This window comes from Thunnus thynnus, chromosome 7, assembly GCF_963924715.1.
Source record: "Thunnus thynnus chromosome 7, fThuThy2.1, whole genome shotgun sequence".
NCBI classification, from domain to species: Eukaryota; Metazoa; Chordata; class Actinopteri; order Scombriformes; family Scombridae; genus Thunnus; species Thunnus thynnus.
The window spans coordinates 5075253-5088924 of NC_089523.1; the positions used below are offsets into that span (position 1 = coordinate 5075253).

At 39.6% G+C, this 13672-nt stretch overlaps 2 long non-coding RNA genes across 3 annotated transcripts in view; one reads left to right on the forward strand and one right to left on the reverse strand.

Moving 5' to 3' along the window:
- LOC137185657 (uncharacterized) overlaps positions 1–13672 on the forward strand; it is a 150656-nt gene that overhangs the window by 52997 nt on the left and 83987 nt on the right. The window lies entirely within an intron of this gene.
- Positions 1–13672, reverse strand: part of LOC137185656 (uncharacterized) — a 105078-nt gene that overhangs the window by 31651 nt on the left and 59755 nt on the right. The window contains exon 3 of the long non-coding RNA XR_010928893.1: positions 3465–3513. This is a non-coding gene — a long non-coding RNA (uncharacterized lncRNA). The remainder of the gene's footprint in view (positions 1–3464; positions 3514–13672) is intronic.

Genomic DNA, 13672 nt, shown 5'->3' on the forward strand with positions numbered 1-13672 from the left:
GTAAAATGAGAGGTCTGGGAAGCCAATCTCTGTACTAAAGCTGTCTTGGCTTTAGTACTGTATCAACATACAGCTAGCAAATTGGAGTTGTCAGCAGAGCAGTGGATTCTCAGTGCTGATGTCCAGCACTTCTGTAAGCCAGGGGAATCCAGTCGAAATGACGCATCACTTCAGTCGAATAAACAAAATGAAGCAATGCATCATTCTGATCCCATAGACAAACAGGAATCAATTCTACAATAAATATGTAATCAATAAAACTACATCACACGTATCATTTCAAAAGTGGACAATGCTGACTGGATGATGCGCACTTTTTCATAAAAGGTTGATATCAGCCATTTATGTCAGGAAACCAATTTATCACTGGAGAACATCCTACAACTGTCCTTGTTCTCTAACTGTGAATCATTTATCATGCAAAGTACTCAAGCTCTCTGGTGCATTTGGCCATATGGGAACATTGTGATGCACTTTATTTCATAGACAGATTATAACGGGTGAGGGAAGAAGGCAGAGACAGGAAGGAGGAGGGGGAACAGTGCTGTCTATGACTTCCTAAAGCTCTTTGAGCCCTCAAGAAGAACAATGATTTCTTCCTCTGAATCTGCTGCAGCACTCCAGCACAGGCAATAACACAGAGGTGTTTGGCAAGGAAAGATGGAGGAAGAACACCCTCATGTGCTACTGAACACATTAACTTCCATAGAAAGGGCTGTATGGAGGGAACAGCAATCCACTTAATGCACAGCACTGGAGAACCATTGGCTGTCAAATGAATGATGATAAGGGTTAACACAACATTGATGAAAAGCATACATGAACGATACTAATGAACTGAGAAGAGGAAGAGACTACTCAGAGTGTCACTACTCAGAGTGACAAATGTGCAAGGCAACGGAAACAGTGGTGGTCGAAGTGTGCTATTAGGAATAGCTACATATTGTCAGTATCTTTTCTCTACATTATGAAGGATATGACATGGAGGAGGGAAGCTGGCATTGTTCTCTCTTAAATATGGTTTTGTTTAAAGGAGAAAGAGGAGAGGCAGTAAAAAGACCAAGTATAAAACTACACAAGAAAAGTCTGTCTTTTCTGCCTAAATTACAAAATGTGGCAGAACAACACCTCAGGTCAACATTGATTGCAAGTGTATGAAAAAAAAGCGTGTTCTCATCTGCCATGATGAAGATATGGTTATCTATAGGCACAAATACCAATGTGGTTAACATCATAAAATTATTATGGTCATGGTTGAAAGAAAAACTACTTGGTTATGGTTAGGGAAAGATTGTGGCCATGGTTAAGAGAAACCAATACTGACTGTAGGTTGAAAACAGGAAATGAGCAGTAGTCACACACTTTCTTAACCCATTCACCCACCCTGACCTCTTCCTTAAGAGGTTTGGCACTGCTATAACAACCTCACGCTACTTCTGCCTTTGTCCCTGACAGACAAAGTTCATAGTTCACATGGCTGCTACAGGTCCATATTTGATAATTGTAGAAATTGAAACAAATGACCAATACTTTCATCAAAGTCTTCTTGGTACACAGGAAGTGACTAAGCAAAACTAGAGTGAAACCCTAAAGGGGTTAAAGGACTGATCTTCCAACCCAATCTGCTATCAGTCAAGTTTTATATTCAACTATACTAAAGCAATTAGAGTTTGGGGAAAAATAATTTCACCACTTATTCTATTACTGAAAAGTAATTACACTCAATCATTCAACACCAATGCAGAACATCAAGTAGTGGTCTTATGGTGTGGTATAAAGTAGGGTAGTGCAGGTTGTGATGATGAAATGATGGATTTGCCTTTGACATTGTGGCTTTCCTAGTTATCACCTACTTTACCTTAATTTGGTGGTTTTAGTTGCCTTTAGTTCAGCTGCCATATGCATATAATAAATATAAAAAGACACTGGCACTTTTGGAGATATGGTAGCCTAGATACAATATTATATGAAACAAATACCCAATCAAAAGGTATTTGTACATCAGACTTTCCTCATGCAGTTTTATCATGGGTGAGGACGTTTCTGGCATTGTGTTCCAGCACTGCAAATCTTTCTATGAGTGACTTCCTTGTATCCCACAGATGGCCTGTAACGTCACTAGAGCTGTAAAGCTACAAATCAAACTTAACGCATGTTGATGGGAAATGTTCTGGCAGAATCCTTCAAAATAATGGACCTGCAAGCTTGAATCATGTTCCTTCTCTCTGAGTATTTTATTTTTTTTTTTAAATTTCCTCCATTTTTTCCCCCCTTACATTTCTCAGTGCTCCAATTTTAACCTCCATCCAGCCTCTGCGTGGATGGTTTAATGTTTCAAATGGGACTAATGCTGGATTGTTATTGCTCCCCAAGAGGGCGTGGGCTCTTAATGCCCCACACCGTACACTGCTTCTGTGCTTTCTCTCAGGGAATACCACTGGCATGAGGTAAGAAATCTTTGTACTGTACAGCACCTTTGGGCCACACATACAGACACACCAACCCAAACACACACACCAGATCACGTGGCACATATGCTTTGCTTGTATTGTGAACACTTTCTACCTCTTCAGAGCAGATTAAAAGACAGAAGTTCCAGCCTTAGACGTTTCACACCCATGGCATATGAAAGTCTTGGGTTGGTTTCACAAAGATAGACATTGACTAAGGTGCAAACCTAACAAACCCTTGAAATTAAAAACACAGCTGAATGAGCTAGAGCCTGAAGTTGCTAAGCTCCAGCCACTACACTCGAAAACATCTGCCTTGACAACGTTGACAAGAACATTTTACTAGGTTAATTTGGTAATGACCAGAGCAATAACAGAGCACTCATTACTGCTGTCTCTTTAAATTTTATCATATTATTACTTGCTCAACACCATTATCAGCAAACCACAAATGTAGCTGTTTTCTCCTTTTTTGTCAATTGACAGCAGGGGCTACTGATTGCTAGTTGTCAGCAGGCCTGAATGTTACTTAGAGTACAGACATATCCTTGGGTAGGGAGGCTAACTTTACTACTAACTTAACTAGGTTTGGTATTAGTCTTTATTTTTGTCCAACTACCTCTCATTACATCAGTCTAAGACCAAATTGACTGGTTTAACTGGTTCTACAGTCCAGTCTTACATATTTTTGTGGAACTAGCCTCTGATTGGAAAGTTGTGTGGGTGGTTCAATTGAAGCCAGTGATTTTCACATGTTTGTTTGAGCCAGTATTCAGAATCGATGAATACTGTACTTCCAAGGTTGAACGCCTACATGTTGGTGCATCATGTGTGAGCTGTCAAGGATAAATGATAAAATAATAATAATAATACATTTAATTTGTACAGCACCTTTCATTCATAGTGAAAGTGCTGACTCTGCCACAAGAGTCACATCCACATCAAAAGGCAACACACATAGAGATAAAAAGCCAAACAGAGAGATTTATAGCCATTGAATATAGTGAAGGTTACCTTTTATGTGTCCCTTCGTATCAGCTGCAGAGTCTCTCCATGATTACCGCTGTGAACAGAAACAATCAAGTCAGAACAACCAAAGAACAGTGTAACCCACAATTTTGACTTGGAACAAGGTAACTTTCATATCTTTCATATCTATTCCCTTCATTCCCTGAATACCCAGTAACTCAATCATGTCCAGTCATAATGGTATAAAAAGGAACATTTGAATTTTCCTAATGACCTATTGACAGATTAGATAAGTGTGGGTTGACACTAGAGACAAAGAGTAATAAGTTTGGATTGTGAAGAAAGGCAAAGATGATGATCATGGTTCCTTATATTAAAACTCCTTTCAGCTGTTTAGAAGTACTTGACCTTCAGTCGCTGTACAGAGCTCCAGCTCATCATTCACTTGGCAATGGAGCTAGTGGCATGAACAATTCTTAACAGGTTCAACAAACCTGCAGTCACTCTTTCATTAAACCTTGTTGAGCTGCTACCTATAATGAAACCACAGAAACACTTAAATGCTTTAAATACCAAACAAGGTCCGCTCTTCTTTCTACATCTGCTGTGGGTCGGTCATGTCTATTACTAAGAATTCAATTCATATTCACTATGGAGGGAACAGGAGAGCGTCACACTTTATGGTAAAATGAGGAAATTATGTTCACAAGGCTCAAAAAGTTGGTGAAGGAATGAGGAGAGCAAATACTTTGGCAGCACTGTGATGACAAAAAACAATTCAAGACACAGTGTTCCCCATTTATCTTTTACAAATGGGCTCAAATCATTCAAAATCCAAAGCTGTATCTTCCAAACTTTCAAAAGTGCATGTGTGAAATTAAAAAATGCACACTATTAGGTTACAATTTGATTTTACAATAAATGTTTCAGTTCTAACGTGTCAATAAAAGTTTATCTTATTCAAATCAAAGGACTAAGATTAAGATACAATAAAAATAATACAAAATATGTTATTGGTGTAAGGTATGGCATCTACTAGCAATGTCACATGCATTGATAGAGGCTTAGAACCAGCAGGCTGTCAAAAATATGGATGGGGATGAAGAATTATGAGAAGTCCCAATGTAAAGGCCACTTTGTAACACTAAACTGATGTCATGGATCACTCAGAGTATAGACATGTAGCGTTTGAATTCCTAGTGAAAACATCACTCTGCCAACATAAGTCGCTGGCAAACATGAATTGGTGTCCAGAGCCCCATTCAGACATGATTAACATTACAGGAGAGGTGGGGGATGAAATATTCACTGTGCTCCTCGGTAGTTTAACTCCTCATTCCGTTTGGGAAATTGCAAGATATGGTCTGTAATAGACATGGACATTCCACAGGGCAAAGCCAAAAGTCTCCCTAGTGGGGTGTGAGAGTTGAAGGTGAGGCAAAGATACTGCGTGAGTTGAATTTGAGTCAAAAATCTGTGATGTCACTTGAGGCAACGACTTGTTGGGGCTGAAAAAAATCTGGAGGTGTGGAGTTAGAAAGAAATGAGCTTAAGTTTAAGGCTGGCTCTTCGATGGCTACATTAGCCACTACTAGCATAACAAACCCAGATCTGTATAGTGGAGGGAATTGAGTTGAGTTGCATTGTGGGTAATGGAGGCACCAGCTTAAGAAGAATGCATGGAATAAAAAAAGATGATATCTCTGGTTCCACTACATCAATTTCAAACTTTTTTTCAACTGCCAGTCATGAGTCTAAGAATGTAGGAATGCTATAGTGCAATGTTAAATTGCTTTAGAACTCTTTGAAGATCCTATTTTACCTGCAAGGATCTTTGAATAAACATGTATTCTGAATATTGATTGCCATTTATTGTATTATGTTATGCTAAGTATACTCTAGCTAATGTAGCCTCAGTGTTGACTGTAATGACATGACAATGAGAACAAGTGTCTGGATACATCAGTCACTGGTGATTTGTTAAAGCAAAATCAGACACACACACACACACACAGTGATAAAAAGCCTAATGACTAAGTTGTATACTGAGTAGTGTGGAAACAAAATGGCAATTTAGTGTGAATATCAGGGCTAGAAACATTATTTGTGTACCCAACATTACTGACTGGTACATGGTGCTTCAGAACTGACCCTTGAAGTGACACTTCAAACCATTCAACAGCAATAATAAGAGTAAATACATAAAGAAGTGGCCATTATATTAAGGAAGAAAGAATGAGGACAAGACACAGTATGAATCTTGTATAGTCTGAGTCAAAACAGAAACAGCAATATTTTTAGCTATCATGAAAAAAGCACCAAGTCTATTATCTGGCTAAGTATAACAGGAGACAAACAGCCCTTTTAAGCCTCTGTGGAACCTTTCATCTACTTTATATTACAAGAAGGCTAAATGAACTTTGCTGACTTTGTATTCTTTACGAAAAAACTAGTGGAGGCCGGCAGCGGTTGGCTTTCTCTGGTCCCCTGTCCCTTTAAAGACAATGACCTGACCAGCAGGGCAGCTTGGCTGGAGATGAGAAAGTAGTTATTTCCAGCACCCTCCTCATTTATTTGTGTACGTGTTTTAAGAGACCTAAAGCAGCAGGCTGGATGCCTGGGTGCCATGCTGATAAAGCAAGAAGGGGACTGGCGGAGTAAGGGGGCAGCATGGGGGGGCTCGGACAGGGGATCAAGGCTCTAAGCCAGGCGGATACACTCGGGTGGATAACATGTCTTTAATGCTACTGATGGACTGCCCAACTGGCGCCCCGGCTGGCTGGCAACGTGCCCAGCGTTCTTCCACTGCCTGGGCGGCTCTATAGCTTGGATGACTGACTGTTGTGAGACAGAGAGGGAAAGTCAGGGGTGACAGACACACTGCAGACAGACAGACAGAGGCCAAAGGCAAAGACAGACTACAAATGAGGAGAATCACTGACTGACAAAGTGGGTGGAACATAGTACATAGAGGGTAAATACCTAAGCTCAGTTCATGTTTTAGGGTGAGATATGAGGTTAATTAATGTATCACAGAGGTAGCCTCCAGCATCAAACTGAAGTTACACAAGGCTCTGTGTTTGATCTTTTTTGTCCCTTTAGAATCCTTTAAAAATGCACAACAGACCAGCCAGGTTGGTAAAAAAAAAAAAAAAAAAAGACCATGGCGTGCAGTTACTCAACCAACACTGACCTTCACAATTTCCAGAAAGTTCCACCATTGTCAAATACTTTATCTATCATATCACACCCACCCTTTTGTGTACCATTTCATCACTGCAGTGAACAAACTACAATTCACTTTCTTGATTTCCTCCAGAGATCCTGCCAACAACCAATCTGTCAGGAGAGCCTGAAGATTCTGAAAAAAGCTACAGTATCACTATCCTGGCAGATTTCATACTAAATGTGCTCAGTCAGCCTTGAGCTGCAATCTGAAATAACAAAACAGAGAAAAATTGGAGAGAGAATGCAGATTTCAGGGCTGGGAATGTCATGTATCAACTAACTCACACTAAGTGAAATCTGAACCTGTAAGGTTGATTGTAGCAATATACCTAAAACTATTCACCACCCAAAAGTAAAATATTTAAATTGCAACATATAAAATACTGACACAAAATATCAGGCATTAGTATTGTCAAACATCAACTAAATATGTAGAATATATTTAATATTTATATATGAACGTGACATTCATATATACCTTGTATTAACATGCAATCTGTAACTCGATAATGAAAAATGCATGTTAGTGCAAGGTGTTAAAGAAATGCAGAACACATTGGGACTGGAATGCGATTGGATCAACCACACCACATTTGGAGGTGGTCAGGCTTGCATTGTGATCAGATCTCAGCCAGGTAGAAATGCTATCCGTACATCGTGGCCACATTCTCCCCAAGCAATCAGCCCAGCAAATTGAGTAGTCACCTAACTCCACCTCTTCCTGCTAGCTTAAGCAAGCCCGGTAAAAGCTACAACCATGGATATGGGCTACAAGTAGTAGCAGTAGCTAGCAAGTTCTCCTCATAAAAAACGATTGACGTCCGTTTGTGGCATTGCTCCCCTTGACCTGGGACACGCAGTCTATTGATAAGTCTACCAGCCTCGCCAAGCTAATTTGCATATCTGGATCTGGTCACGATGCAGGCTCAATTAAGACAGCGAGAACGCATTGTAATAGCAGGCGTAAATGCAAAGACCCAGGGGGCATGTGCTAAATTAAGTGGAAACTACATCCAGTGTCCTCAGAATGTTTATGTTTGACTAACACAGACCTCTAGTGGCAGTGAGAAATATGACTCTTGTCTCAAAGTAGGAAGTATTGTGATATTGTTATAGAACCAAACAAAGGGTAGATAGATGGGGAGTTTGGGACTTCGACACAGTAGACCACTGTTTGCTTCCTGTTTCCTACCAAAGGTCGATACTGTTTTTTTTTTTTTAACTGTGACCAAGTTCTTTCTCTACCTTTAACAAGTAGTTCCTCTTTTCACCATGTCGTTGAATGAAGTAGCTATTTTGATAGTCTGTGTCTAACCTTAGATATTTTCTCAGGAGCTGGAGAGCAAAACAGAAATATTGGACTTACATTTGTCAGATGGGCAAATACACAACGTCAGATGAATGTTAATGTTGCTTTGTGTCTGCTGGATGTGTAAATAGGCAACTGTTTGTTTGTGATAATGTGTCAATGTTGTGTTTACAGCTTCAAAGTGGCTAAAAAAATCAGTTGATGTGGGTTCAAGTTCTCAGTTATTGGCAAATAGTATAGTATAGTAAAAGTATATATATAATAATAGTTATTATTGTTTTAGTGGTTATTGCTACTGTTATTTTTATTAGGTATTGTACCAATATCAGTCTTCAAACAAGCCATCTTGAAAACCCAACCATGTTTGTTATTGCAATAGTCAGATAGTCTCATGTACTCTGTGAATAATCTCCTTTCAACCGTATTTAGAGGATATTATACTCTGATTTATTTATCTGTGTGATCCCAGAGAGATTATGTAACCAAAGCAATGGATTCTTATTCTTTGGTTTGGTTGTGGTGGAGGTTTTCAAGATGGGTACGGCCACACACCAATATCGCTCTTCTAGCCACAGTGTAAACAGATCATGTTTAGGGAATCTTATGATACCTGCTGTCACAAAAACCAGCACACAGCTTTATCTGAAATGATTTGCTTATGAGCGACCGATCAGCAGGAAACTTTATTTAAAATGGGAAGAATAAATATACTGTATACAGTTGGCTCTAACAGGATGGACTGTTTATATTTGGCGGGCTCTTAAGGAAGTCAAGCTGTGTTTAGATTATCAGACATTTCAACTGCTGCGGGTTATTTAATAAATAAACAGCTGAAGCTCTGGGTTTAAGATTCTGTTATGTGTTTGGTTCAACATCTTTTGAGTGGTCTGGTCAAGCATTTACCATATATTATTATAAACCCTCATCGTGAGAGTCTGCTTACTTGATAGAAACACAAGCCCTATCTGTTCTATTTGTGTTAAAGTGCAGCATGTCTGCCCTGAAATTCAGCAAGGCCTCAGCCAATGTCTCACACACTGTACTAACTAGAATAAAAATAAAATATGGAGCTGATAAAAAAAAATAGGTCTTGTACAGTCACTACTACATACAGTACATCTGATATGATTTTTATAAAGTACTGGAGAGTTTTAGTATCTATTTACTATATTTACACAGGGTTTTCTACCAATTTAAAATGTTAGTCTATGTGTAGAATTTAATATCTTTCAAATTATTCTGATGGCATATATTGACAATGCAATTACCACCATTTGCTATCTGTGTGTAAGCATACAGCACATAACTTTTGTGAAATGGGCCCCTGATTAATTACTGCGAAGCAAATGTAAGATGTGATCAATCAATCAATCATCTGCTAAGCTGAAACAGAGAAATCTTGATTTATCTCGTCTCTTTATCGATTACTTAGACGACAGTTTAAATAATTGCCTCACTCATTAAATACGTGGCCTTTGCTGTTTCATTTACATGCTTTGCTCATTTTCCTCTTAGCTTAATATTATGTTTCATAAAAGTGTAATCATTTCCTCTGACATTAGCAGATGCACTCTGCATTTTAGGCAAGGTAATGCACCTCCACAGTAATAAGCAATGGTTAAAATAATGAAGAAATGCAGTATGTGAGTTAACAAGCTTAGCTAAGTTGAGTTTTACTCGTTTTCCAATGACAGTTGTGTTATGCATTTCTTCACTGATTTCCTTCTTACAGTAAGTAGCTACCAAAGCTAACAAAAAGTAGCCTACAAACGCCTTTGGCTGTCTTACTCTCTCACTTGACTATAGCAGTTCTTTGAGAGCCTCCCCGATCAGCTGATGCTTGCATTTTCATTTTAATTGCACAAAACCTGAATGTGGCCCTTTCGTAAATAAGGACAAACACTTCAAAATTCCAAAAATGACCATATGCTGCTTTATTGCTTTTTATAAAGCCACAACATGGAAATTATGAAAACATAAATAGTTTGCTGTGATTTACTTTTAAACTGCTTTTCCAACATAGCACTTGTTTTGACTCTTTAATATGAACAAAGCACTATAATGTGTTTATGCTTTAGTTACTCTGAAGCAGGGGTTATTTGGTGTCTCTAAATGGCCTTTTTTTGGAAGACGCCTAGACATACCCTTAGAAAAATGTGTAAAATATTCATTTTAGCTTGATGAACACACTGTTTATTTGCTGGACCCCAACTGGCCCTGCACTGACATGCTTTCTGCAGTATGACACATGCTAACTGTATGCTAGCAGTGCTCGCCAACCAGCTGACAGATATGCTAGGTATTTATTGGAAGCAGAGCCAATCCTGACATCCCTGGGGCCCTAAGTAAAATTCTACTAAGGGGCCCTCCTGCCTGACCCGTGAACTACGTAAACCATTTGCTATCGCCACACAGTCACGCTTGATACTGTAGTGCTCCCACTACAATCCTCCCTCCTTTGAAACTGTTTGCTCCATCTGTCGGCCTAAGATTAAGTAGACCTATACAGAACAGAATGAGGTACAGACAAATAATATTTATTGAATAGAATATTTTCTATAGAATCTTAAAATACTTGAATATTAACAAACATAAATAAGAAATTATAGAAATATATATATATGTGTGTGTGTGTGTGTGTGTGTGTGTGTATATATATATATATACACACACACACACATATATATATATATACATATACACACACACATATATATATACACACACACTACGGCTTGGCTGAATACTTGATGGTTATTATTTAGTGAGAGATGTGTATCCATATTGCCCAGTATGCCCTACTAATCGACATTTTAAATCCAATATTCAATCAATAGTCAATGTCAATATATTGCTTTTCCATCTTGCATTAGTCCAGAGTCGTAACTAAACCTTGACTGAGAGACAACTCAGTCAAGGTGAGAGACAATCATTGTCTTGTTTTAAAATTATGTGCGCCTATGAGGAGTGCCATCATGCCCATATATTGTCTGGACTGGTCCCCACAGACGTTGCTGCTGCATTTCGTGCATGCGCATAAATGCATGTTCATGAGCAACGCAATTATCTTTTCCGAGCTGTATAATGTATAAATAATTGTATTTTACTTTTGTCAGGCACAAAGTCACAGAACACAGCCCTGGAAGTGGCTGGCAAACAAGCAAGACACAGACAGAACAAAGCCCCTTTTACACATGCACTGCAACCCTGAAGTTTTCTAGACATTTCCCGGAGGAGCTGCATGTGAGAATGCAAATGTCCGAATCAGTTGGACCGGAAATTAAATGGACTTTATCCTGCCAGCTCCCAAGCACAAGCTCCCGATTGAGCCCATGTGTGAACACAGCAGGTCATTTCCCATAGAATTCACAGCGAGCGAGTGGGCATTTTGATGATGTTTCTATCATGCGACTTGCGCGAAACTGGAGGAATACAAACATCCAAGGGTGAAGAAGAAGGGTCATTTACTCGAAGACGCCAACAAAAATGTCTAACACTGTCTAACTAACAGCTAACAGTTAGGTTAGCAACACAGACAGACTAGAGAGAGATGCACTCTAAGCTAGCACATCAACTTAACGTTACTGTTACCTATTTTTTTTTCTCTTTTTGTGACCAGAAAGATAGTTCCGCTTCACCCTCTCATCAAAGTTGTAAACATTGTCATCCACTTTGACACGAGGGGGAGGTGGGGCCTTTGCGTAATTTGCGGGGCCCTACATAACTTGTGAAGTGAGCATATAGGGCTGCCCAGCTCTGATTAGAAGACTCACAAGGGCTTAATGGAATAAGCGGGCGAGGACCTATTGTTGTTATTGTTACTGACATCGGGTCATGGCATGTAGCCGGCCAGTGGGCCTGTCGGCTGGTCGGTTGGGACAGTTGAGAGGTGGCCTCAGAGCGGTGGGAGTGGCCCGGCCCAGATGGCTGTCCTATACAGCCTGGGGACTCAATACCTTTCTTTTCCCCCCTCACAGACCAGATGGAGACCATTACAGTGGCCTGAAAGACCTGAGAGAGCGAGAGAGAGAGCAAGTGAGAGAAAGTGAGAGAGAGAGAGGTGGGGTGTGGGGGGTGTCTCGCCTTTCCAAAATCTCTAATTACCACAATTGTTGAAATCTTTTCAGCCTGCTTTTTTTCTTGCTATTCTGATACAAAAAAGCGCCCTCCCAACATGCAATGCAAGCCCTCCTGAGAATTCCTATAAGAGACCAGACTGTTCCACACAAGACAGAAAGACAGAGAGAGAAAGAGGAAAGAGAAGAGAGGCAGAGAGGAGAAAAAAGCACATTAAAGATATGCAAATCCAACTGTCTGGGGTGAGGAGCATTAACCAGCGTTAGTAGGATAGCTGCCTCTATTTTTAGTGTTTGCATGGTGTGCATGCACGCGCACATGCACGTGTGTGTGTGTCTGTCTCTCCCTGCCGAGGTGTGTGATGACTTCCTTAAGCCCAGGCTTTCATGTTCTAGTGAGACAGTCTGGGCGTTGAGATATGTCGGCAGAAATATTCTGCGTAATTGAGACACTTCACAAATGAAGCTGTCAAGCTCCGGCTTCAAACAGAATACACAACTGCAGTTAAAAGAGAATTTCTAGGACAGCAGTGTGAAGAAGTGTGTTTTTTTTCTAAACAAGTACAGTGCATTAAATGATTACAGGTTGGTTTCAGGACAATCATCAGAGTTGCCAAAGATGAGTCTTTTTTTTTAAAAAAAAAAAACAAAAAAAAAACTTCCACAGAGAGTTGAGGAGTCAAAAATAGCAGCTGTGCCCATGCCAATCACGTCCTCGGGAAGTCAAATAAAATAAGACGAGGGGAGGGATGCATTTAACTCATTTATTTTGTACACATGGTTTTGACATTACCCAAGGCCAATGTCGAAGCCTTCCAATGTAGAGGGCTTTCAGCTGATGTAATGCCGTGCCTGGCAGCCATGTTGGAGCTCCTTAGCTCTTGGAAGCAGCATGTTTCAAAATGTACAACCAGCCATCTCAACATTCAGAGCAGAGAGGATGGCATCTTGCAGAAACAAAGTAGGGTTGCAACTAACCATTATTTTCATTGTCAATTAATCTGATTACTTGAATAATTGTTAATTAACTCTGTGCTTTCATCTTTGTTTTATTATTTATCTATTATTTATTACAAAGTAAGTACTGAGGAACGAGTGTACACACACACACACACACACACACACACACACACACACACACATACTGTTAAGAGCTTCTTAACATCAGCTGTCCGTGGTGCTGAAGATGATGCTGAACACACATTACAGTATTACATATTTAAGTGTCTGTAAGCCATGCTGCATGTTAAAATACACACACAAAGCATAAGTTTTGTAATGACACAAAGAGAAGTTTTATACTTGGATATTTCACTATGAAAATAAAACTGATTTCTGATTGGTGGGCTTTATAATTCTTGTTGCTGGGCGGAACCGTTAAGCTCATATTAAACCTCAAATGAAGCAGTGGCAGTTCCTATAAGTTTCATGGATATGCATACCACTTATTGTGATTGTCACTCTGTCATCATTACTGTATCAGACCTGCTATATATACAGTAAGTGTGTGGCAAACAAAACAGGCACCATAAATAAATAGAAAAGATATGGAATCTGACAGTACACCACCAGGAAAGAGACATTTCAGCCAGAGGAGATGAACATTATTGGTGAGAAGAGGATGCTGACAACATAAACTG